General features: G+C 39.8%; 1 protein-coding gene and 1 long non-coding RNA gene across 3 annotated transcripts in view; one reads left to right on the top strand and one right to left on the bottom strand.

The window, feature by feature from the left end:
- LOC111262136 (uncharacterized) overlaps positions 1 to 23,368 on the top strand; it is a 111,417-nt gene that overhangs the window by 3,769 nt on the left and 84,280 nt on the right. The window lies entirely within an intron of this gene.
- On the bottom strand, positions 7 to 8,935 carry LOC111262141 (uncharacterized). 2 transcript variants are annotated; one of them, XR_002681419.2, is made up of 5 exons: positions 8,801 to 8,935; positions 8,283 to 8,522; positions 7,790 to 8,097; positions 719 to 1,127; positions 7 to 488 (listed from the first exon to the last, which is right to left on the bottom strand). It is a non-coding gene; the product is annotated as an uncharacterized LOC111262141 (long non-coding RNA). The 2 variants fall into 2 exon arrangements; XR_002681418.2 differs by having other exon boundaries at positions 8,283 to 8,935.

Below are 23,368 nucleotides of genomic sequence, written 5' to 3'. Positions count from 1 at the left end.
TATTATAAATAATACAATAAAAAAAATAAAAAAAATAATTAAATAGTACGGACATACGGCACATCAGACGGCCAATTACAAACGCGAGATTGTCACTGTTACTTCATTGTGCAAATCTTGCCATATTCCTTATTTACATCTGTTTATATGTGTGCAAAATACAGCAAGCGTGTTGTCGGGTCTAACAGTATCTGTATTCCTTTATCTTATTTTAATCTTCATTCAGTTTGATTCGAACCCAGCATATTCTTAAATCAAATATAGCGAAAGATAAAAAAAACTCAGCGCTGGGACGCTGCTTGTTGATTTCTTTGCGTCTGATAATTAGAGAATCCTTGAGCGGGCGCGTCAATTGTAGACTAGTGAAATCGTACGAGTGTGTCCAGTGTCGAACGAAGAACCTACTTTTTATGCATTGGCTTTCGCTGTCGTGGGAACGAAGGTCGATAACAGGCATTATGCCCACCTAAACACCGAAGTACAATAAACTGAAAAAAAAAAAAGAAAAACTACGGATGTCAATAAACGTTACACGAATGTAGTCGTCTATTATAATTAGCATAGATATTTCATTTATCTGTGGAAGACAAATCTGAATAATAGTGATTCATTATAGATCGATGATTATTTTGACAGTTTACGGTGAATGGGCTTTAGACTACATATCGGTTGTGATGTTAAACTTATAAGCAGTTAAATGTATTTGACTGAATACAACCTGTTGTAGTTGTCCAATGGCTCTTCCAATGCTGTTGCATAAATAGGCCAAGTTTTTCCAGCGGCAAACGCTGTTAATTTTTCATTCCAACTATGACTCTACCACGTAATGTTTCGTCACAGGACGGAACTTCTCTATTTTTCGCTCAGCCTCATGGCTTCGTCGTGTGAAACAGTGTCGAGGTATTGTGGCCTTTCGACCGACTAGTCGTCATCAAGTTCAGTAGCTTCAGAATGTTCTTTTTTCGGTGCCGGTTGTTGTTTTTTTTTGCTTTAATGACGAGGTGAAAAAGTTCTGTCTTGCGATAGCGTTGCCATCAGCAACGGTCAGTGAACGGACAATCTGAGTTATTGTTGTTGTTTGCTTGACATCGCATGTCTTTCTGTGGGCGAGCGACGCTCGGCGATCGCTGAAAACGCATCAAAAGTGGATCACGATCTGTTGCAGGCTGCTTTTTACTCGCCTTTTGTAGCTACGATTTTCACTCACAACTATTGCGTCTACTAGTACCAATGTCATAACTGTTACGGTCGGTCTCCAGTTAATTGCCGTCGAATTGACGAAACGGTCAATGAGAAATGAATAGAGCCGTTTGTTACTTGTGCCAAATCAATTTCACTAAATAAAATATCCATGCAACTTATTTTTCAACTAAGTACGGTTAAGTTATTAAGTAGCTGATAGCTCCCGTGTCTGCCGACAAAGCTAACAGGAACCTGTTACTAGGAACAATGAACAACGTCGTAGCGTAAGACGACTCTTCGAGGTACATAATCACTTAACACCTTTTCTGGCAAAGTGTGATGCAGAAGAACTATCAATTTACATGCCACTGTTCACTAACCCAATGCATTGCATCATGTTTATGATTCTGCCCTACCGCCCTGTAAAGACTGATCAAACTGCATTAGAGGCAGCTTAAACCTTCTACAGGCTCGAAGCAGTACGATAGAATGGAACCCATTTCTATTTTATTCAAATAGTAGAAATCTTTCTTTTTTAATAGATGATTACACAGAGACGTCCACCAACAGCAGAGCCATCGCGCAATTACTGAAATGACCTGTTATCATGTGCCGACGTACGTTAATGATATGGCTGAGTTTAGCGGGTTAGCCTTTAATATGGGTGTGTATGCTTATCTACTATATGTGATATAAGAAACGCGTCTGAGTACGTGTCAATGTTCCGCTTTCGATTTATTGGTATATCATATAATTAACAGCCGTAAACAGTGCACAGTTTTTCAAAGGATGAGTCATTATTATATCTATTAACAGTTTAGCAGAAAAATATCAGCCTAAATCGGCCTGCCGAACTCGTGCTATGGCTCAGGATCAGCAGTCGTCAATCGTAGTCGCTATTACATTTTATTATATGTATAAAATTTATTTAAAAATCGTTTTCCCTACTTATCATGCACTTAAGCGAGGAGGCATTCGAAAGATGACACGTGTTTGAGTCTTCTTCATCTGAATCTTTAGCTGTATGCTACGGGTGGGTGTATTACATTATGCGGTGTGTTACATATGTACGGCTCAGATCAGCTGATTAGTGCTGTACCTGTGTCTTTCGTTTGCTCAGACATTTTTCCAGAATATCAGAGACTGGGTGAGTCTAACAACCTATTCTAGATGTTTTATACATCACTTGTCAAGAATTAGCAACGCTAGTCGTAACGGAACAGTACATGATGGAACCGGTATTTGATTTCGAATTGTAGTAGTACAATAATAACATCGACTCCATCATATTCCCGAGTTAAATAGATGTCGTGCTACCCGTCGCGCATGGTCTCTTAACGCGAGCTTCTTAGAACACGCTTGTCTCCCCCTTCCGGAGCAAAGAGGGCCGCTTTTAGACCCATTTCGTGGACTAGGACTCGTCGGCTAGAATTTCATCGGAGGTGCGTGAATGCTGCGGCCGAAGGAGGGATTAAATGGCGGCCCGAGCTACTCTGACTGACTGACCAAGTACTACAGGCATCGGCGAGTATGTTTCGCGTGATTGAATAAATTGCACAACGAATAGTAATCAGGGAGGTGATGATCATTGTACCATTCCATTTGCATCGTCCGTAACGATAGTCGAATAGACAGGCGGTCAACTCGAAAGCTCCTATCAGGTCGCGTGGTTGACCAAGGCGATCAGTCAGCCATCATGTGATAATTGTATGGCAACATTAGGACATTTCTGTTAAATCGTTAATAGCAAAATTGGAGTTGGGCACGCATCCGCACACATAATATATCTTCGAGGTGCCCTAGCGGATGATCTTTCTGCCGTTAGCTTTGTCTACGACACGGTGATCATTACATTTCGTACTTATTAAGAATAAATATGTTTAGGGTAATCGGACGGATGCATCTGTACTCTGCTTTGTCAAAATTACTGCCCGCGTGTTCGATACGCGATGCTAGTCGACATGCTTCTTGAGCTGAGGACTTGTCAGTGGTTAGAAACTGTTGAAGTGCGAGAACAGGAATGTGGAGGGCTGTCCTATGGTGATGTCGCATGAATCAAAAAAGCGTGTATTAGTTGCAGGCCTATACCTACTTGAATAAGAACCTTAACCTTTGAGCTTAGATAGCACGCGTCGTCACACCAAAGCAGGTGCTAGCTTTTTTCCAGAAACGATAGAAATAGCGTCATAATTCATTAATCCGCTATTTTACGATAAAGAAAGCAAACCTGCATATGGAGCGCAGTGATAGTAGCTCTGACATAAACAGAATATTGAACTGTCTGGGACTAACGATATCCTTCGATAACTGTAAAACCAGGTGAAGTCGGTAACGCAAAACGCAAACAGTCGATTGTAAGAAATTTACGAAGTACTGAGATCGGACAATTAGTTTCAGCTGGCTGTTGCGTTCAGCCTTTCGCGATCCTCCTTCGAATAGAGAAGTTACGCAGTGTAACATAACAAGTTCTTTTGTCCTCTTCTTGCACCTGCTTACGTCGGTTAAGTGACTGTAACTTTCGTTGGCGGACAATGACATTGTAAACGCGCACGGAAGAATAACACAATGCCATAGCATTAGTCTATTCTTGCGTCATGTATAGCTAACGAAAACGACGACAGCGGTGCACAAAAGGATGTTGTGCAGTTGGGATTTGTTTAAACTCCACTATATTTCCTGCTTTATGGTGTATACACAGGTATCTTCTTAATAATAATAGTAATAATAATGTGTATTGCTCAACTGATTAGGCAAATTCTTTTTTAGTTATTCGAGACAGCCGAATTCATATATAGGCTTTACGGATTTATTATCGAGGTGAATAAAACGTACGGCGAAGAAGCAGGGTGGACATATTTACACCGAGCTTCCGATGAAAGCCTTGTTCACCCGTTATAAGTTATACATGTCTAGTTTCCAAGTAATTTCTTCGATCCAGGATGTCCACGCAAATGGGGTGTTATAGCGGTTAATTCAGACCTACTATAGACCGACAAGAAGAGCGAGTAATAACAAGATGAAGACTGCATTGTCATCTGTGTATGGCTTGCAAAAGTAAATTCGTCCAGGGCAACAAACAAAGTTTATATTGTGCTGGCGACGCGTAACACAATGAACAGTCACCAACACCATAAGAAGTGCCGTGTGTCAAATAACGATGGGCTGGTCACAGGACAGTGCAGTCATTTGTAGCATTGAATCAAGCGACAAAAGAAAAATGAAATCTATTTTGGCTTAGCAACGACTGAGTGGATGGATCTGTTTCAACGAACAGAATGTAAAACAAATTGTTCTCCACGCTGTGAAGGACGGTGCCAAAGGGAATAGGTGCATTTAGCTTATTCTAGGGAACTCCGCAAACATCTGAGAGAGATCAGGTGAAAAATAAGTTGCTTACTTTGACCAATGACTGCGTATAGCTTCTTTTAGGCGATACACGACGATATGGATGCAATATTTCGAATTGTGCGAACAATGTCCAGTAAACATTCTGACTCTGATAAGCGTGCAACAATTACTTGTTTTATGCTATCGGTGATCGATCCTGCAGTAGCAACAGGACAAGATCGGATGATATAGTTTTGAGCGTTGGTGTTTTCTTAAGCACCGTCTTTTCATCCTTTCGTGAAACCATCACTTAATAAGATTTCTACCGATTTCTTCTTAAGCAATAATTCTACGTAGTGTTTAACATTTTCAAATGCAACTAGGTGGTTAACGTCAAAATTTCACTACGCACTATGTCGAAATCGGCATATATATATAAACTAAATCGTTCATTTTTGACCTATTGGCTTTGGTTTGCAATATTCGTTTACATCATAAGCGACCCATGATAATATTGCCACCCACGCGCGCGCGCGCAGAGCGAACATATGGCAAATTTTCGAAGGCTCTTCATTGTTCGCCAATCATCTTCTACCGGACGACGTATCTGCCACGCCTTTTGCGTGACGCTTGTTGTTTTAGAAACGGATTAATGGCGGTAAATGATTGTAAGACGTTGTTAGCAACGCTACAGTCGTCGGCGCCTCTGAAATGCTGATACAATAGATTTAGCATTAAGCTGCTATACTTGTCCACACACTGGACAGATTTCGCGTAGCTTATCAATTCGTGAACAACGGGGCTCAGATAGCCGGTCACCTTGTTCTTGGGGATTTCGGAAATAACACGCTTACACCTATCGTACTTGGATGAACTTTCCAAGAAAACAAAACGGATTATTATGGTAACGTAGAGATATTTGTACATTGGATATATGTTTTGCAGCAGTAATTGGGATTCCTGGGTGACGGAAAGGATTGATTTTTGCTCTAACAAGGCGGTAACAAGGTAGAAAATGCACCCTAGAATAGCCACAAATCAAATGCTGTGAATTGCTTAGTTGAAAAAGCAAGCGAAAACCTATAAAGCCATTAGCAGCACTAACGGTGGGTTGCTTGCCGAGATATGGTCCTCTATTACTTTCGTTATTATATATGCAAAGCATTGCAGAGTTTGCCGACTGGTGCATTAAGGATCGAAGGTGATCTATTGTTAATGAGTTACATTTTTAATTGTTCTCGCCAGAAAGGCGACCGAAATGAAGTCACGCCACTAACACACAGAGGAAATAATGTGAACAGCAGCGTACAAGTCTATTCATCTACTAGCCTTACTAAGAGGCGCTTCACCCACGCACGCTACCGGAAATAAGATCTGTATAATAAGCTTAGTAAATATACTGGTTAATACAAATTAATCGTAAGTGGGTGGGGTCATCTTTCCTTAACATATATATCATTTATGAGTGTTAGTATAACGTGCGCCGTCACCCAAAAGACTGGATGACCCTTTTGGCTGCGGGCAGACGATAAATTAGTACTCCTAACTTTAGCACTACTATTCTGGAATCCTCACAGCAGTTACCTAAGAGACCATCGACACCCTATCCATTGAGTAGAATATCCAGGTACGACAAACGTTACTGATTAAAAATCAAATTTCAGCTTCACCTACAATTACGGGTTGTTTCACTATGTTTGGTAGATACAAATACACTCGAAGACAAGCCAAAAAAATACCTACTATACATTTAATTTGAGCTAGAGAATACAACGTCCAAAAGATCTAATTTGTTGCTTTATCTTTTGCTTTGCATGGCTTCGGTCGCGGTTCAATCGGCCTAGGTGTATTAAGTGACGTTAGACTAACGTCAGACAGCCATTATAGCTATTGATAATAGATGAACGCTACTGCAAACAGAAAAAATGCAAGGAATCGCGACAGACGGTTTGTACGTGAGAGCTCCCGCTTCCTCCAGAATAGCCATAAAAAGGAAAAAAGGGGGCGGATGGAGTCAGCAAGCACATCTTGAACCCACCTTTCTTAGGTTAAGTCTATTACTAGTAGACATTTTTTTTCTAGAAAAAAAGTACCAGACTATACAATTACGATCATTAATCCTATGTATACGTATCCAGAGCTGTTATGGTCTATACTGTAATCTGTCTAAGGAAGAAAGGGAAGGTGATACTTGGATATCGCGGTTTAACAAATATGAAGATATGCTATAGAACACGAATGAATTATCATTGGTTGAGTTAATTTTAAACAATTCCAATATTACGGAAATCAAAAGGGCAACACTGTGTGTGGACCTAGATGTTATGGTGTTACAAACAATGTTACAGGAACCTCCGTCAACGATTCGAAAATCTTTAGATTTGGTGCTACGCACTATATCATAGTTTATTTAAATGAACTTTTGCTTTGCCACTTTCGGACATGCGCGAGACTATGCGAAATAATAGCGTTAGCTCGCTTAATGAACAGGATCCGCGACCCGATTCCAATCAAATTTTACGTTTAACAATGTGTTTTCCACGCATGCGTATATGGGTGTATACGTGTTAAGTATCATGTACTATATGCCAGCATACCCATATGTTACACTGGTTTGTGTACCATGTAATGTTCGCTTTACTTGTGTTAATTATGGATTCCTGTTTACGCACCGGGAAGCACACGTTGCGTATGAATAGTAGGCACCAATAACCGAAAAGCAACAGCAGAATAATAACATTATACATGTATAATGTGCATCAATGTTGCTCGTAAACGATATATGCTTCAGTTTAGGAATCAAATATGTCTTATGTGTACATCTACACGACCTTGTTGTGCCAATGACTTTATTTGCGAATCGTAACACGTAACGGAACATTGTGTATGCGGTCCAATCGATGGCCAACGCCTGCATGAATGAACTAAGCGACCATTGAAGCCAATGTTCTTCCATTTGCCAGCGCATTCACCCAAGATATCCCCCAGAAACAAACCTCCTGATCCGCTCTCTCTCTTGTTTCCCTTCGCCCTTGATCCAGTTTCAGAGGAGAAAGCGTAAACATCCATCACGAAGCAGATAAAGCAGCATTGCTATTCAGAACAGAACGTAAGTGTCAACCTTATCTGCCTAGATAATCTCGGCCATGCTTACAGCCCCCACATAGCTTATTGTAAGCGAGACACCCACAATAAATATTTGCGTTTGTATGTCATGTCTTCTCTCTATCGCCTTGTTGTCGTTGTCCGAAAGAAAGCACTGGCAACGACATGTACGTACCGGTGATTGTTCCGCGCGCAGTCATTTGCGGTAAATACCGCTCTGCCATTGCGCTCTGCGAGCGTTTGCCCTAGTAAACTCGACAGTTCCCGAATACAGTAGGAAATATTCATAGTCTCGTACTTGATTCATCCGCCCACACATGTCTATTGAAATGCATACGTTCCAACGCTTAAGCGTTCATTCGGTCACTCTGTTACGTCCGTTTGATTGTTGCTGCCATTAATGCTGTCGACCGATCGCGATAGAGCCTTTGGCTTACAAAGCCCATCGTCCGTTAGTAATGCGCACATACTACGTCAGGCGAGCTATCGGAAGCACAAGAGTGAGAACAATGGTAAATACTCATCTAACAAATTTCACATAATCAATAAAGATGGTATTGATAATCCTACGACTCGAGAAGTAATTGCGCACACTTACAGGTTAATACGGGTGGGCGCACAAATATGTATTGCGTACTGTTTTGTTCGTGCTGTAAAGTTTGACGTACCTCAGACTAGCGATGGTGATAATCGAACACGGAACAATAACAATCGTCGTGTAGTTGATTCTGCCGTGGCAGTTGTCGCGTATTGACCGACAATTCGCTGTCGACTCCCATCCAGCAGCCGTAGACGCTATAGCTGTCGCCGTCAGACAAGTCATCCATCTAGCCAGCTGATATGGGTTGTGCTGCCGAGTGTTCGAGACATATCCTTGGCCCTCGATTGGCATCCGCGCAGAGAGTCAGCTGCAGCGCGTGTTCGGAAAGGCAGGCTAAGAGAGGCGTCACTATCAACACCATTACAACTACCACTAAAGGCCAGCATAACACGAAGACAACTGACTAAATGCGCAACTAGCATAAAACGCCTATATGGCAGCCTCAGCGGCAGAAGCGATGGCAATGAGAAACAAGCACGCGGGTATTTCAGCCGTTGGCTGTAACGTAGTGCTCAATGGCAGACCAGCAGCACATAGTTAGTACTATACGAACGAAGAGCACGGCCGCTAGTATCATTCACCAACCTCGTATAGCGGTGCTTGGGTCCACCGCGCGATGCGACGACTCTGCCTGCTCTCGGAGGGCGCCGACTCGTTCGTTGTATGTATGAGCCCTTGTATCTCGTTAGCTGGCATCTTTGTCGCGCACTAGGCAACGCTCCGCTGTAGTTATCCACGAAATGACGAGCACAAGGGCGCTGCTATCGTTATTGCTGCTGCAGCTCAACTATGGAAACGCATACCCTGGCCACTAGGGAACGCCCGACGAGACCGGCTTATTGCCATACCTCTCCATTCAAGTCTGGAGGCAAGGCAAACTGCGATCCACTTGTATCACTAACAGCACATGCTTCAGGCGTGACTGGGTTGTTGTTATTGACAGTCTTAAAATTCTTGACCTACGTGACCACTATTAAAGATTATAGCGTGACAGAGTAGAAAGCCTTGTGGCGATTCTATAAACAGTTGAAATGGACGGAATAGAGGTGTTATATAGAAGGCTATACGTATACAACATGATATTTTGACTTTCTTTTACCGAAAAGAAGAGTTACTAGCGGAAGTGATATTCTATGGCGGAATAGTTGATGAAGTAATAACACTAGCCTGAATTTTAACATACGGATAACGGGGTCTACTTTTCACGAACTGCGGGTATGCAGCATGTTCATATCAGAAGAATCACAAAAGAAGCAGATACAAACAAATATATAAGATCGGCAACTAGACTCAGTGGAGGTTCTTTTGTAAACCACCTTTTATCCATTTAGTGCTTTATAACTAGTCTTCTGGTTTGATAAGTTAGAACTTCATATCGCCTTATTGATAAAGAAAGCTAGTTATGGAAACGAATTGCAATATAGTCGTGTGAGGTCAAATAAAATTATTGCCGGTGGTCTGTTTTGCGAAAATCGATTACGGATCCTTATTTTTCGAACACCTATGGCAACCCTGGTGCCACAGAGTTAACCCCGAGAAGGTCAGAATGAGCTTCTCAGGAACAAACAGAACATAGTCTGCTTGGGATTTTGTTAAATTAGCGGCTTTGTACACTTACCTTCGTTTGCTAAACGTGTGCTTCTCTTGCTTTGTTGATCGAATATCACTGCTTTTAGAGCCAGGCATTTAGCTTGAGCCCCAAATAGTCTGAAAAATTATGTTTCTAAAGCCAACGATAAAAGTTACTTTGTTCTGGAAGAAATAATGATTAAACACGCTCAGTCTGTCCAGGGAGCAACTATACATTGTATATGTATTGTCCAGTTACTAGAAACAGGCGATATGAATCCAGTATTGATATATAACAACTGTACGTCACGACGCCATGATTATCAGCGTAATATAACTACGGCCTGTACTGACTGATTCACAAACCAATTACCATTACCAAATGATTTGTAATATTACGTTGTCCAATAATATTTAAGCAAACGCCATAATGTTAATAAATTTGAATGGATAGTCTGATTCTTTAATCCGAAACAACTTATCAACTCGGAAAATTTTCAATAATCTTTCATTTTCCAAAGCACAATTCATAACTCTAGAGCAGCTATTAGAAAAATGATCTTTGTAACTGGGTTTGATAAAATTACTTAACCAACACTTTAAACGAAAATACTCTTTCTTTTTCACCTTAATCACACTACCTTCACAGATTATTTACAACAGAGCATTGGATTTTTACTTGTTAAACGAGCCAGACCTGTAAGGAAAAAGAAGTCTATATCAGCTTTATGTTTTTATTTTTTTGTGCATAAAAATTCTTCAAATCACTGCCCTATGTATATATATATATATATATGTATATAAAACAAAGCAACGCCCGCTGCATCCAACGGGCGGGCTACGCCCGTATAGCAGAGCTCCGGTTAATATCCCTCACGTATAAAAGCATAACATTTTATAATGGAACTCATAGTGAATTGTCATTTAACTCGAATCCAACGGCCAATTAGCGAATTCTGAAGCAGCAGAAGTCCGGCAAAAAGTTTTTGAGTTACTGAATGGCTAGTTGAGAGTCTGGTGGAAATGACATAACATCTTGGAACATGTAGGACTACGCTATTATCTGCGGCGTGATTTAAATGTATATAACAATGGTGAGTTAGGCGAACTAATCGTTACGTTTATAGCCAGGTAATGTTTGAATCATTAATTTGAACTGATAGAGGCTCGTTAACAAATGAGAACTACATTCGTTAGAAATGCCTTATGTGGTAACAAAAAAGGAATGTGACTCCTGTTTGCGTCAGTATGGCTATTTATCTTGTTGCCTGTAATAATATTTTTTTTTTATTAGTGTTAGGTGGGAAATTAGCTTGGGCATAGAAGATACAAGTCTCATTATCGGTGTCTGTGGTTAGATTATGGGCTTATATAGCTTATATTATAGAAAGATTATGGGCTGGCCAAACTTAAGCAAATTTGCCGATTCTGATATGTGTAACCTTACGCTTAAAACACATACGATAAAATCTATGATTTATTACTATACCACTTTGTGAAGGCGTTTATGTAGATCACAGATCGCTTGAGTTGCCTATGGGATGATTGTTCATATTTCTTGTAATTGAAACAAATTATGATGCTTACTAGGTTTCACTTACCATGCCATTGGGACTGGGTTTATGAGAGACCTTGTCTCATAAAGTTTTTTAGTGATGCGTTCGCCTTTCTAAAAGAATTATGATAGTACGACCTCTCCTTTACTTAACCTTGCACCCAGAACATGATTAAGTCTTTTGTTGAATTTTAGCTGAAAATCTGTTTTGCCACAATGGGCGCATTCTTTGGATCGTGAGCAAGCCACAGAGAATTTCTGAGGTTACTTTTTGCATCAAGGATAATAAATATCGTCACAGAATATTCGAGAACGATTTGTTGCTTCATTCTTAAGAGAATTGACTAGCAAGTAACGCCGGTTAAGTCTCCTGGCTTTATTGTCCTCAGAGAACATCTATCAGACTTTGATTCTATGTGCCAGAGGTCTTTACCACCTTCGTGGATAACCCGTAACATCGTACGTTTGCTCACATCAAATTTCGTCACTTACCTTTGATCCAAATGGACTGATTTTCGTCTGCTACAACGAGTAACGGATGAACGCATGCCAGTTACAACAAGCTCTTCGCCAAGGTGTATCCCAATTTGGGTCTATATATATATATATATATATCGAAAACGATCCTATATTTATACTTACTTACTTATTTATTTCTCCTCCAGATAAAATTTGTGTCACACTTGTAAGGCCGGAACGTCTCTTATCTTGAAGTTAAAATAAGAATATATTTCATTGTGAAACCAATGTAAGTTCGAATCCAGTTAACATTATCACGGATATTTTTACAAATCTTTGTTTTCTAAATATTTATGATAATTCATTTATCCAAACAAGTAGCGTTAACCAAGCGGTAAAGAGTTGTCTTTCAGATAATTTCGCTCTATTGAAAGCGCGTACGAAAGGATATCGTATTTTAATTCATGTACTGTACTACGGTATTTGAAGGCCGAACTTAAGGACAAATCGCTCGAGAAACGCTGCTTTATCTATCGCATGAGTAATATTATAGTGGCTGATTTTTCTTTGATATTGGACATCATATTTTCGCCATATTTTTTGCGTAAACAATAAAATCTTAATGAATAAATATAGCTTGTGTTACTAATCTCACTGAACGGCACGCAGCCTCGCAGCTAAACATCGTGTCAGCAGGATATGGTACTTGAGCTTCGAACATTTTGTTTTTAGACAAGTTAGATCAATTATCAAAAAAGTAGCATTGCATTATTCCTCATCTAAAGAATATATCAGAAGTCATTTGGAGTTGCTTTATATTCAGTCATGATGAACTTAATTAATAATGGTGTGTCACACAGAAGAAGAATTTCTTTTATCGTCATTTAATTCCATCTATCGTGGACCCAAACGACCTTGGCTTTTTCAGCCAGAGGTTTTGCTATTCGAGTAAAATAAATTCCAGCTTACAAAAAGCAAGTTGCAGTTAGCCCGAGCTATCATCATTGCGCGGTGTACCTATCTACGATATACTTAAGTTAAAATATGTTTACAGTGCCTTGCTACAGAATTGCCACCTAGTTTCGTGGTCTTTTATCAAAGTTGTTGATTCTGTGGTACGTCGCGCAGCAATCATGATTCATTTGTGAGAAATTTCTTTTGTTGTTTGTCCTTGACACCGAAACATAATTTATGTGACAGATTTCAATAGTTAATTCCTGCATATGGCATAATTTTCTACCCATGAGGTTGCATTTGCTAAATTGAGCTGTCAATACAGCCATGTGCGGAGGATGTATATTCTTATGCAATGGATTGGACTAGCGCTAGCCACATGTATCTGACGATTACCGCGGTTCACTATTCGAATACGATCGGTCCGAACAGTACGTTATATTCCAGTAATCCGGGGATTAACCATTCAAAAGTAAATATCTAATTCCTGGTTGTAAACGACGCTCTGGTGTGAGTCCTTCAACTTATCTACTGTATCTAGAATTGATTCTATTAGCCTAAACGAGATATATCGGGGTACTGGCATGTAAGGCGAAGCCTATCGAGGAGCATCAGTACCCGAAAAAAATTGCAAGGCTGTGTAATCATTCTAGCGAAGATAGTTGTGCTTCGTTCTCTTTCAGTTAATTACTGCTACGATACGATGATGATTTCCTTTTAAATTTACAAGATCATGAATTGAATTCGTTAACTGTAACTGTATAAAGACGTAAACTAAATCATTTAAACTCGGCGTAAATTCCACACGCCTTGCCTCTGGCCTTGTACGGTTTCTAAACTCAGCTAACGTTAACTAAAGTCGATTGATAGTAGATGTATAATTAGATCGAACGCGCGTACCCTAAGACACTGACGCGGGCCGTTAACGGGCAACAGAGGAGAACACGTGGGTTCCTGTTGCTTCCACAGAACACACGGCGGATTAAGAGTTGCTTTACTTATAGTTTGACTAATTCTGTCTTGAAAGCTTGACAAGCTTATGTTCACAGTGAGCGAGACGTTTCGTCTGCAGCGAGTATTCAGTGAATATATGACGTTTTCGTTTCTTAGACACCGCGCTGCCTTCCAGAAACTGATGATCTTTGTTTACTGGCTGAATTTTACATATTTTGAATAAAATGTACCGCATATTTATCCCTTTTTCTTTATTTTTTTGCCTTTAATAGACCTAAAAATTGTAACCTTGGTGTACTAAGGTAGTTGTCGGCTTCTGCGAATGAACTTAGAGAAGTGTTCCGATTTCGTGGTGGATTTTTCCATAATATAGGGATTATGAAGTAATTAGCTAGTGTAATACCTATTCTAGTTCTGCCTTAATGTTAATGCTAAGTAAGAATCATTGTAAAATCTCCAGTTGCGAGTGACTATGCGCGCAGCTTGGTACAGAGATCCGATGAGCAAAATAAGCTTCATTTTGGGGGGAGCTATTCTTAGTGAATACATATGTAGACTTGTCGAGAGAGCAAAACGTATTCGAACAATGGTTAATTGTTACATCGAGGGCGATATTACGAGTCTCCGAGACATTCTGCGCGACATCATCCCACCATAGCATGCTCAACTCAAGGCAAGCGGTGGTCCAAATGTGACTCTAGAAAAAGCTCTCTTGAAATCTAGCCATACCATAGGTAAGGGCCCCCCTAGCAGGTTTCCTACAAGCCTCTTCGATGCGGTCAGAAAAGTCAGGTTCCACACAAGCGCACGAAAGTGTGATGGGAAGCATTTTCTTGCAATCCATGATATTTTATATCAATGGATTTCATACCAACGTAGTGATTTGGAAGAATTAATGTGCATTGGTGTTTATCTGGTCTCATATTTACAGAGGTATATCGTTTGAGAACGATTGATTTCACATGTTTTTTTTTCAAGAAGTATCTATAAAACAGATGCCTCTGTTTAATGCAATAAAAAAATCTTGCTCTCATAACCGAATAATCCTAGATTGGGTCCGTCTGAAGTGATGCTTAACGGCAGTACCGGACGTATTAATTTTGGGCCGTATATTTAACATTGCTGGAATGATTTCTAATAACGATATTTACTCTAAATTATCGCATTTATGGGCATGGCACACGTCTTCACGCGGATTTGAACAAATTAGACCTTTGCATGTTTCCAAGTTTGGCAGACAAACCCGTCACCACCGCAAAATCACATCCGTCCGTTAGAGTTAATTTGTTGTTATTCAAACGGACTATGTGAGCGTACGTGCGCTAGGGGCACAGTTTGCTGTCGCGACTGTTGATAGAACTAATAACAAAATGTCCGACAAAAGGCTGGCGAGCGGCTATGGAAGGGAAGCTACCTTTAGAAAAAGCTTAATTTTCTACGCAGATCAGAAACATATGCTAACTAGCAAAATCAGAAGACATAGCTGCCTGGTAATGCGCGACTTGATCTTTAATGTTGATCTAAAAGGAACTTGTAGACGAAAGCTGGGAGCAAATTTGTGCCAGTTTAGGCAGCAAGAGACGACCAACGGAATTGTAGCAATGTGATATTCCTGGAATATGGCCGAGTGTATGGGGTCCAGTTTTTGTAGCAGGAAGAACCAGTGGCTCGTGTGTCGATAAACAAAATGTTTCACTGTTAAAGTAGGATGGAGCGTGCCAGTGCTATGCGATGTGTTTCTGGTCACTGCCCCATACTTTGCTTCAACTTTTCTTCTTTGGTTCATCTACGTCTTTTACAGGCGACACAAGTAGATATGTAAAAGAGCAGGTATACAGAAGGAGTATTACTAGCATCACTAGCGCTTACAGTGGTCCTCGCCAGGCCAAAGCCTGCAAACAGATCGTCTATGGACATGAACGTGCCATAAGTGAGTTTGTTGTATGGCCAGAGGGCTCGCAGATGAACAAAGCGTCTAGTAGTAAGATCTGAGATTATGTTCTAGTGAAGACATTTCGGACCGTGATTACTGGTAGATTCAGTAAGTTACGTAGAAAAGAAATAATGGTTTTGTGCAATTAGTGGACATTTGCTAGCAGTTTTTCATGGTACCTTAGATCTTGACCTTCTCGCGAAGGGTTCAAGCGTATGTTTCAGCATGAAAAAAAAAATCTACAATGATTCATACATATCGTGGTCCAAGAAGCTCAGGAATATAATCGAGATTGACTGTCATTACATATTCGTTTGTCTCCACCGTATTAATTACCCCGGCATCGTACGAGGGGTTTTTTCGCGCAATCCCCACTAAATCGAACCTGTTCAAGTATTTAATTAGTATAATGCATATGGCCCACCAGGTCTCTATCGTATGTTACCACTACAGACGAACGGCGTTTATAATATATTATATTATATATATACATAAATAATATAAAATAACGCGATGTTCGTTGTGCGTGCAAACGGAGAAGCGCAAAATCAATATGATAATTGATTTTTTTTGATTGATGTTGACAACATGTAACCCTTCGCAAATCCGAAATTTCTGGCTTCTCGAAAACAAGCCGAATTACTAAGGACATGATCGTCGAACACCGCCTTTTTCGTGAGACCTTCATTCCCCGTCAGTACTATCTTGATACTCTGGATATTCTAATTATGACACGTCATCGACATATGATTTTGACGTTGAATGTTAATTAAAAAAAGAAGAGCAAAAACTAGCCTATGAAGACATCTTATTTGAAAACTGTTTAGTAAAATTAATTTTTTCATTTTGAGAAGTCGATAATGTCGTTAAAAATTGGGATTTATTCCGGCTTATAAGGATGGCGGACAATCTCTTAGTAGACCATGTTTGACTCAAACACGAAGTAAAATAACGAGATGACCTTATCACCTGTTTCTCCTTCTACATGTAGGAGCAATTAGGTTTATGGAATTTAAATAAAAGCATCAAACAATTTTTGCATCCATGTCCACCACAAACACTGTAATAACAAAGAAATACATTGGTAACGGAATGTTTACTTAACTAATAACTTCTTTATGTAAATTGACGCAAAACGAGCGCTAAGCAAATCATATTATTGCCTGGAAAGCTATTGTGTATGAGGTCGGGTAATTAAAGAGAAAAAATTACTATTACAGTATAAACTATTGCACGTATATAGGAGAATTCCCTCGCTGGGAATTGCATGTGTTGTATACAATCATACATACATGGCTGTTGATTTCCTAGTGATGACTTGTGACAAGCAAGCCCTACGAGGGTTCAATAACACGAAGTGACCTGGTTGGCCTCGACCTTAATCGCAATGGATTGTCATTATAAACTATTTTTCTTAGCTAGGCCTCAGTCTGAATGTTTCAGCCTCGGCACCGCCGTTAACTGTTCCATCAGTCAACCTTTGGCCTGCCCTATGACCTGCAGTCTTTGAGCCTCTCTGCAAACTCCTACGGAAGCTGCGCTTCGCCTCGTAGTCGCACAAGATCCGTATGTGTAGTTTTGTCGCGGAGGTACTTTTCTGTGAGGAAGTTATTCGAAAGATCACGGTCCGCGGGTGTATAGATTTTAAAACGTGCCGCACAAATGATGAGCCTCAAATGACTAGCCTCTGATAACTGACAGCTTCGCTAGGGATCCCATTGTCCGACTTACGTAAGAACGTGGACAACCTTGTGTAGACAAGATTACCCGCTGCGGACTGGAGGCTATTAATGTCAGCAACAGCTATTAACAACATTATCTTTAAAAGCCGTTTTAAATTTTGGATCATAAATCAAGTAGTTCTTGTCCGTTGATAGATTTACGAGTGTGGGTTGATGTGAAGAAATGAATCCATACTTATAGCTGTTCCTTAAAAAGCAGAATATTTAATCGAAACCCTTTGTTATCTCAACGATCTAACTTTTATAGGTGCGTATACGTGTACTTGGCTCAAGTTTACATTTCCTCAAACAAAACTGACACCTCTTCACGATCCTTTTTTGCCCTGAAGCATTCGTAACGTGCACTCAATCCATCGGTTGTGGCCTGACTGACCGAATCCTCCTAGGATCACCAACGGTTTATTAAAAATCGTCTTGCCAACTTTTACTTTTCTTGAAAGGCCACTTCCAATTCATTGGCTACCTCTTTCGGCCATTCACGATTTGTCCGTGATCCGTTTTCCTCAAATGCTGTTTTCTATGACGTAAATCTCAACGGTATCTTTATAGTGTAAATCTGTATTTTAGAAAACCAATCATACTACTAATGACTACATGATAAACGATTTAAAAAAAAAAAAACATTTACCGAGGATGTGGCATGGAGTTTAATTTTATCATTGTATCGTAAAAAAATACGTCGCGAACGCAGACTCAGATAGCGAAGGTCTGCTTCAGCAGCTGCTTCTGTTAGAACTGCCGCAGTGCAAGGCAGCCGCTTGCAGTCTGAAAAATACTAATTGTATTAATAAGAAACAACTTCATGATGAATAAAATACAAAGGCATGGTTAAGGCAGAGAGAATGTTCCGGGAACGACCATTACCAGTCTTTGATGAAGCTTAATATTTCAAAAAGCCTTTATACATCTAATTTGGACGGTCAACAAACCTTCCAATTAATTTTACGGGTGGCGTAAGTGGCCGTTTTTACTCGTACGATTATGAGTATTTGATGATATGATGGTGGATATGAAAGGAGGTGTTGTACCATAAAAAAGCGACGATAAAAGCGCTTTTGACAATTTCTATTGCGTTCCATCTTTTAGGTAAAATCGCCAAAACACAGCTTGGACATTGTTGCCAGTACTTTAGGTCACACCTGTAGCCTACGTTCTTAGGTAGGCCAACAATAGTATTAGGTTTGCGACAGCCAAAATATCGACTCAAAAATTATTATTTTGTAGCCCTGTCGAACTGCTGCTATTGTTATCATCATGGACGTCGTTGTGGGCTGAGCGGACGCGATCACTCGCGTGTTTTATCACGTCTACTATCGTGCGCAATGTTCGATTCGTTGATTTACCGCACCTCTTATACACGATATTACCACTACATTGGTCTGTTGAAAACAAGTGGTAAATGTTACGCCATTGTACAGAAGGTGAATATTATTTTATAGAATGGTATTAGTAGTAAAAAGCCTGATCTTATTAATATCACCTTCATTTGCGGTATCGCCTTCATTCAGGCGGTACGTCAACTAAGAAAAGACACTGTATCTATCGTACTTAGAAGATCTGCGTCGACTGGTAGGTTATTGCATCTAATGAAGTCATAATTTATCAATTTTTCTTATAACATGAAGTTTAATTCAAGAACACGTGAACTCAACGTGCATTATTTTGATACAAACGGCCAACGCTATTGGAATTCTATAACAACGTTAACGAGATCCAATGTTATCAAAGACATACACGAGCAGGGTAAGATGTACTGTGAAACTGGTAAGTGTCCATGGAACATTCAGCTGTCTAACTCGTGTAGGCGCGGACATTGTTAAGCCCTGGGCCAGCCAGGGTGAGGTCCTGCTGTCCGATCTGTCCTTGTCGAGTAGCACCCAAAGTCGATAAACAGAGCAAACTGCGTAGAAATACACTAGGCTACCAATACAGCGATGAACGTTCGTCCTTAGTCATAGTGACTTCTCTCTACCTGACCTTGACTCACCGAGGTAAAATCTAACTGACCGGTTGTGTCAAGACAATCGTGTGCCGAACAGTTTTCTTGCCACTTAACGGGACGGGACAGGTGCGTACGTGCATCGATGGCGCAAATGGGCTTCTAGAAATGGGCTCTGTATAGACTTACTCTGAACAATAGAGTTGCTGTACCCCTACACTTCATTGATAAAACCATAGCACCGGCCTATTATTGGATCCGCTGCTGAAAGTTATACACCTGTTGCAGCTATATCCGCTTGAAGAGCAATTCTCCACTATGTCTTAGTTAATAAGTCATATACGAATTGCATTATTATTACCATTCTTAGTATTGAAACCCATCAAAATGGAAGTAATGAAAGTAAACCTTTGCACCAACAACCGTCACTGAGATACCCAGATCTATAGATCACTACCACAATTCCGGGATAAGGCGGCATATTTCGAGATGTGCTTTCCAGTCGAGCGAAAAACAAGATTATCGTATGTAGGGTATGAAAAATGTATGTTGAAAAGTTCGAATTTTTCCAACATTAGCCCAATTTCGTGGACCCATTTAGTGTGCTAATTACAGGTTTGGTCTGTATACATGTTACAGTGTTTGAATTTTGGAGGAAGCCCATTTGTGGCCTTGTTAACATCCTCCATCCAGCAGCAAAAACAACAACACAAGGTACAGATCTCAAGTATGGGGAGCTATGACGCGTTAGATGGAGAAGTAAATAGGACAACAGGATGTGTACGTGTGTAACAGTCCGCTCGTGGAAAGTTAAGTTAATACAACGTTCAGCGCTCACCGTAGCGTTAAAGAGAATGTTGGAAGGATCCAGTCGCCGGTTAGGTGATAATATGACGAGATCAAAAAGATTGTCCCGGTGTCCTTGAGTGGCTACAATTATTTTGTTGTTTACCTACCATAATGCCTATTCGTTCCTTTTTAGAACAAATAAAAACGTTTTCGCGTGAAGATAGGTACGTCTTTTTTTGTGTGAATAGATGTTTTCCCGACGTTTCAGCTGATCTCTCAGTGATTTAATGAGATACTTTATGTATGCTGGTGATATACGTCCGTCTAACAACGAAATGAATGTTAGATCAACGCAAGTTCTATCGTTATAGTAAATTGGGAACAAAGCCAACAAGTTGGCTGAGATTCAGGCCGATCGTATTGATTTCGACCCACTATAACTACGAACGTTGTTAAAATTTGAATTCCAAGGGGCAAGCTCATTTATTTATTAGGTATTATGCTGTGAAGTGCGACAGTATACAACGAAATCCATTATAGTGCACAGCATTTATCTGCTGTTATTAGAATACTGTTTTCACTCCCCCTAATAGCCTGTGTTAAATTTGAAGAATTCACGACAGGAGTGACTTTTACTTTCGCCCCTCCTCCATATCTTAATTAACAAATTAAACTTAACAAATTAAAAGCACGTGCTTTGTCTCTTTTGACCATGCTCTGTCCTGTCGAAGATCTATGAACATCTCGATGACGCTGTCGAAATGCCACTTTTTTTCTATTAAGTATAAAATAATTGGTACTAGCCAAGTTCTTGCATCCCTATTGAAAAATATATCGGGCACAAAACAGAACAATCTTGCAATGATACATTACAAGAACATTTGATACACATATATATCAAGTTATATAACGTATTGAGACATGTTGTGGTGGTGGTGATGATGAGACACAAATCAGCTTCGAATAAAACTAGAACCGAAGACGTTGGTGATTGTAATAATGGTGAACACGAAAGAAAAACAATAGATAGCTGTAGAGTATTATTATATGGGGGAGACCAAAAAAAATTTGACATGTTGAACTCACATGAACGCACGGTGATGTTTTCCTCGAGCGAACTTTAGTTTATGGTATCTAGCGTATAGCAGTACGACGAATAGATGTAACAGCATAGTTTATAAGGGGAGAAATTGAAAAACGACCTTAACATGATAGGTCAGTGTGTAGTTGAATGCAATGCCCAAGTCCACGTATATGGCGATCGGGGTGCTTTTATTCGGATGTTTTTAAGTGTTTTTGAACGTAGCGTATTCGAGTGAATCTCTTTGTCTACGGGCAATACAGAAATTATGCTGCTTTCGAAAGTCGTAATCGATTACCAAAACGACAGCTGATAACGATAAGCATGATAGGGTCATAAATGTGTGCTGCAGGGGGAATTTTGGCCATTAGCACTACAATTATTCAATGGTGGTTTCTCTTCATGTACAGCAGTAAGACATTCTAACACATGCTGAATTTAATCATGCACACGGATAAAGGTGAGGAGGTGGCAAAATTTAGCCCTCATTCGTTAAATTCATATGTTACTTTGTTAGCCTGAGTACAGTGGTTCTGCTCAAGCGCTGTACATCTGATCTTATCATTCGCTCACTTTTCCAGTAGACTTTACGCGTGTCGAGAGCAACATTGAGAGATACTTTGACTATTTTCCAACAGTTTTTGCTGAAAAACATAGTGCAAGTCTTGAAGTTTTTTTTTTTCAATAACAGATTAATTTTGACCGTCTTTGCCCTCCTCTATTTTTCCCATAGACTTAACGGAATGGTCGCACTTTTGTGAGAGGCGCATAAAATCACTGCTACAAAGCAGTCTGTCTGTCTGTCTGTCTGCTGCTATGAACTAAAAAAAAAATTGAAACAAAAATCAACACATGCAGTTGTCCTTGCTCAGACAGGTCCCACGATAAAAACAAAAGGTGTAGTGCTGAAACGTACAAGAACGTGAAGCGAATTTAAACTGGATGGAACGAGGAGAAAATGATACGAGCGCCTTTTGTTTATCTAACGCCTTGCTCGCCTTCTGGTCAAGTGATCAAGGTCAAGCAAAGTAAACAAAGACAGTTTTTTTTTTTTCGAAAATTTACAAATATCGGAGAGACGTTGTATATAGTAAAAATGTTTACTTTAGAATAATATAAGATAGCTCAATTCTATGCACTGCATATATTGATATGTCACGGCCTGTTTATTGTAATCTATGTAGTGTAAGCATATAGGTGGTCCACCTCTAAGGCCATTTTTTTTTTTAAGAAGTATAGGATCATTTTTCAACCTGTATTTCTTTGGCCAAATTTTTCGACCGCCGTGCAGTGAGTGAGTGAGTGAGTGGGTTGAATGTGGCCAGGAAATATTGTACCGAAGGTCGTTATGATCTAAGAGAAAACTCAAATCTAGGACCATTCCTGTATAACCTGTTTGTAACAACATTGTGACCTCTATGTACTGATCTACCTGACTAGCAATTAACCGTTCATTTGCTAGTAGCGCTTTATTCTTAATCTGAACCAAGCTATTTCAAATTTCAAGTGGGTGGTTGGCATACAAGAGAACTTTTGGCTTATTAGGCCGTACTCGCTGGCAATATCAGTCTTTTGATTGTACAGGGAAAGTTGTCAATCGAATGTATCTCCTATTCACTCCTTACTAAGAGAATTATACATAGGTTTTATTTAAGCTAGAGGCGTTAGATCCAAGTTAGAGCTTGCCATAACTATTTCGAAGTCTCATTACGCTCATAAAACGATGTGAAAATGTGTACACTTAAACAATACAAATAAACTTTTATCGGTAGCTAAGCGGTGCTTTATCATATGAAACAACAAAAAACTCAGCGCAGGAAAAATGAAGATTAAAAATATTTAACTCATTAATGTACGACGGAAAAATATTCTATTAATTATGCTTTAATAAGAAAGATGTGCGCCAGATAGTTTGCTACCTTCGCGTCTTAAGTTAGTATAGTAAAGGCTGGTTTATAAATTTCTTTCAATATGGCCTACATTGCTTCTTTAGGTAACCTTAGTAGGTAAGAGCTAAGTAAAGTATTCACGTATCAAGTCACAATTTACTTTGTAACGGTTTTCTAATAGTCATTATAACAACCTTAATTCCTTCAACAGTTTCGGCTCGCAGGAGCATAGCTTTTAAGCTCCATTAGTCAGCCTAAGGTAAAAGTAGAACGTGTCCTTAGATGGATA

This window comes from Varroa jacobsoni, unplaced genomic scaffold (assembly GCF_002532875.2).
Source record: "Varroa jacobsoni isolate VJ856 unplaced genomic scaffold, vjacob_1.0 scaffold_629, whole genome shotgun sequence".
In the NCBI taxonomy this organism is placed as follows: Eukaryota; Metazoa; Arthropoda; class Arachnida; order Mesostigmata; family Varroidae; genus Varroa; species Varroa jacobsoni.
Note: the sequence above shows the minus strand (reverse complement) of the source record. Positions and strands in the feature narration are given on the sequence as shown.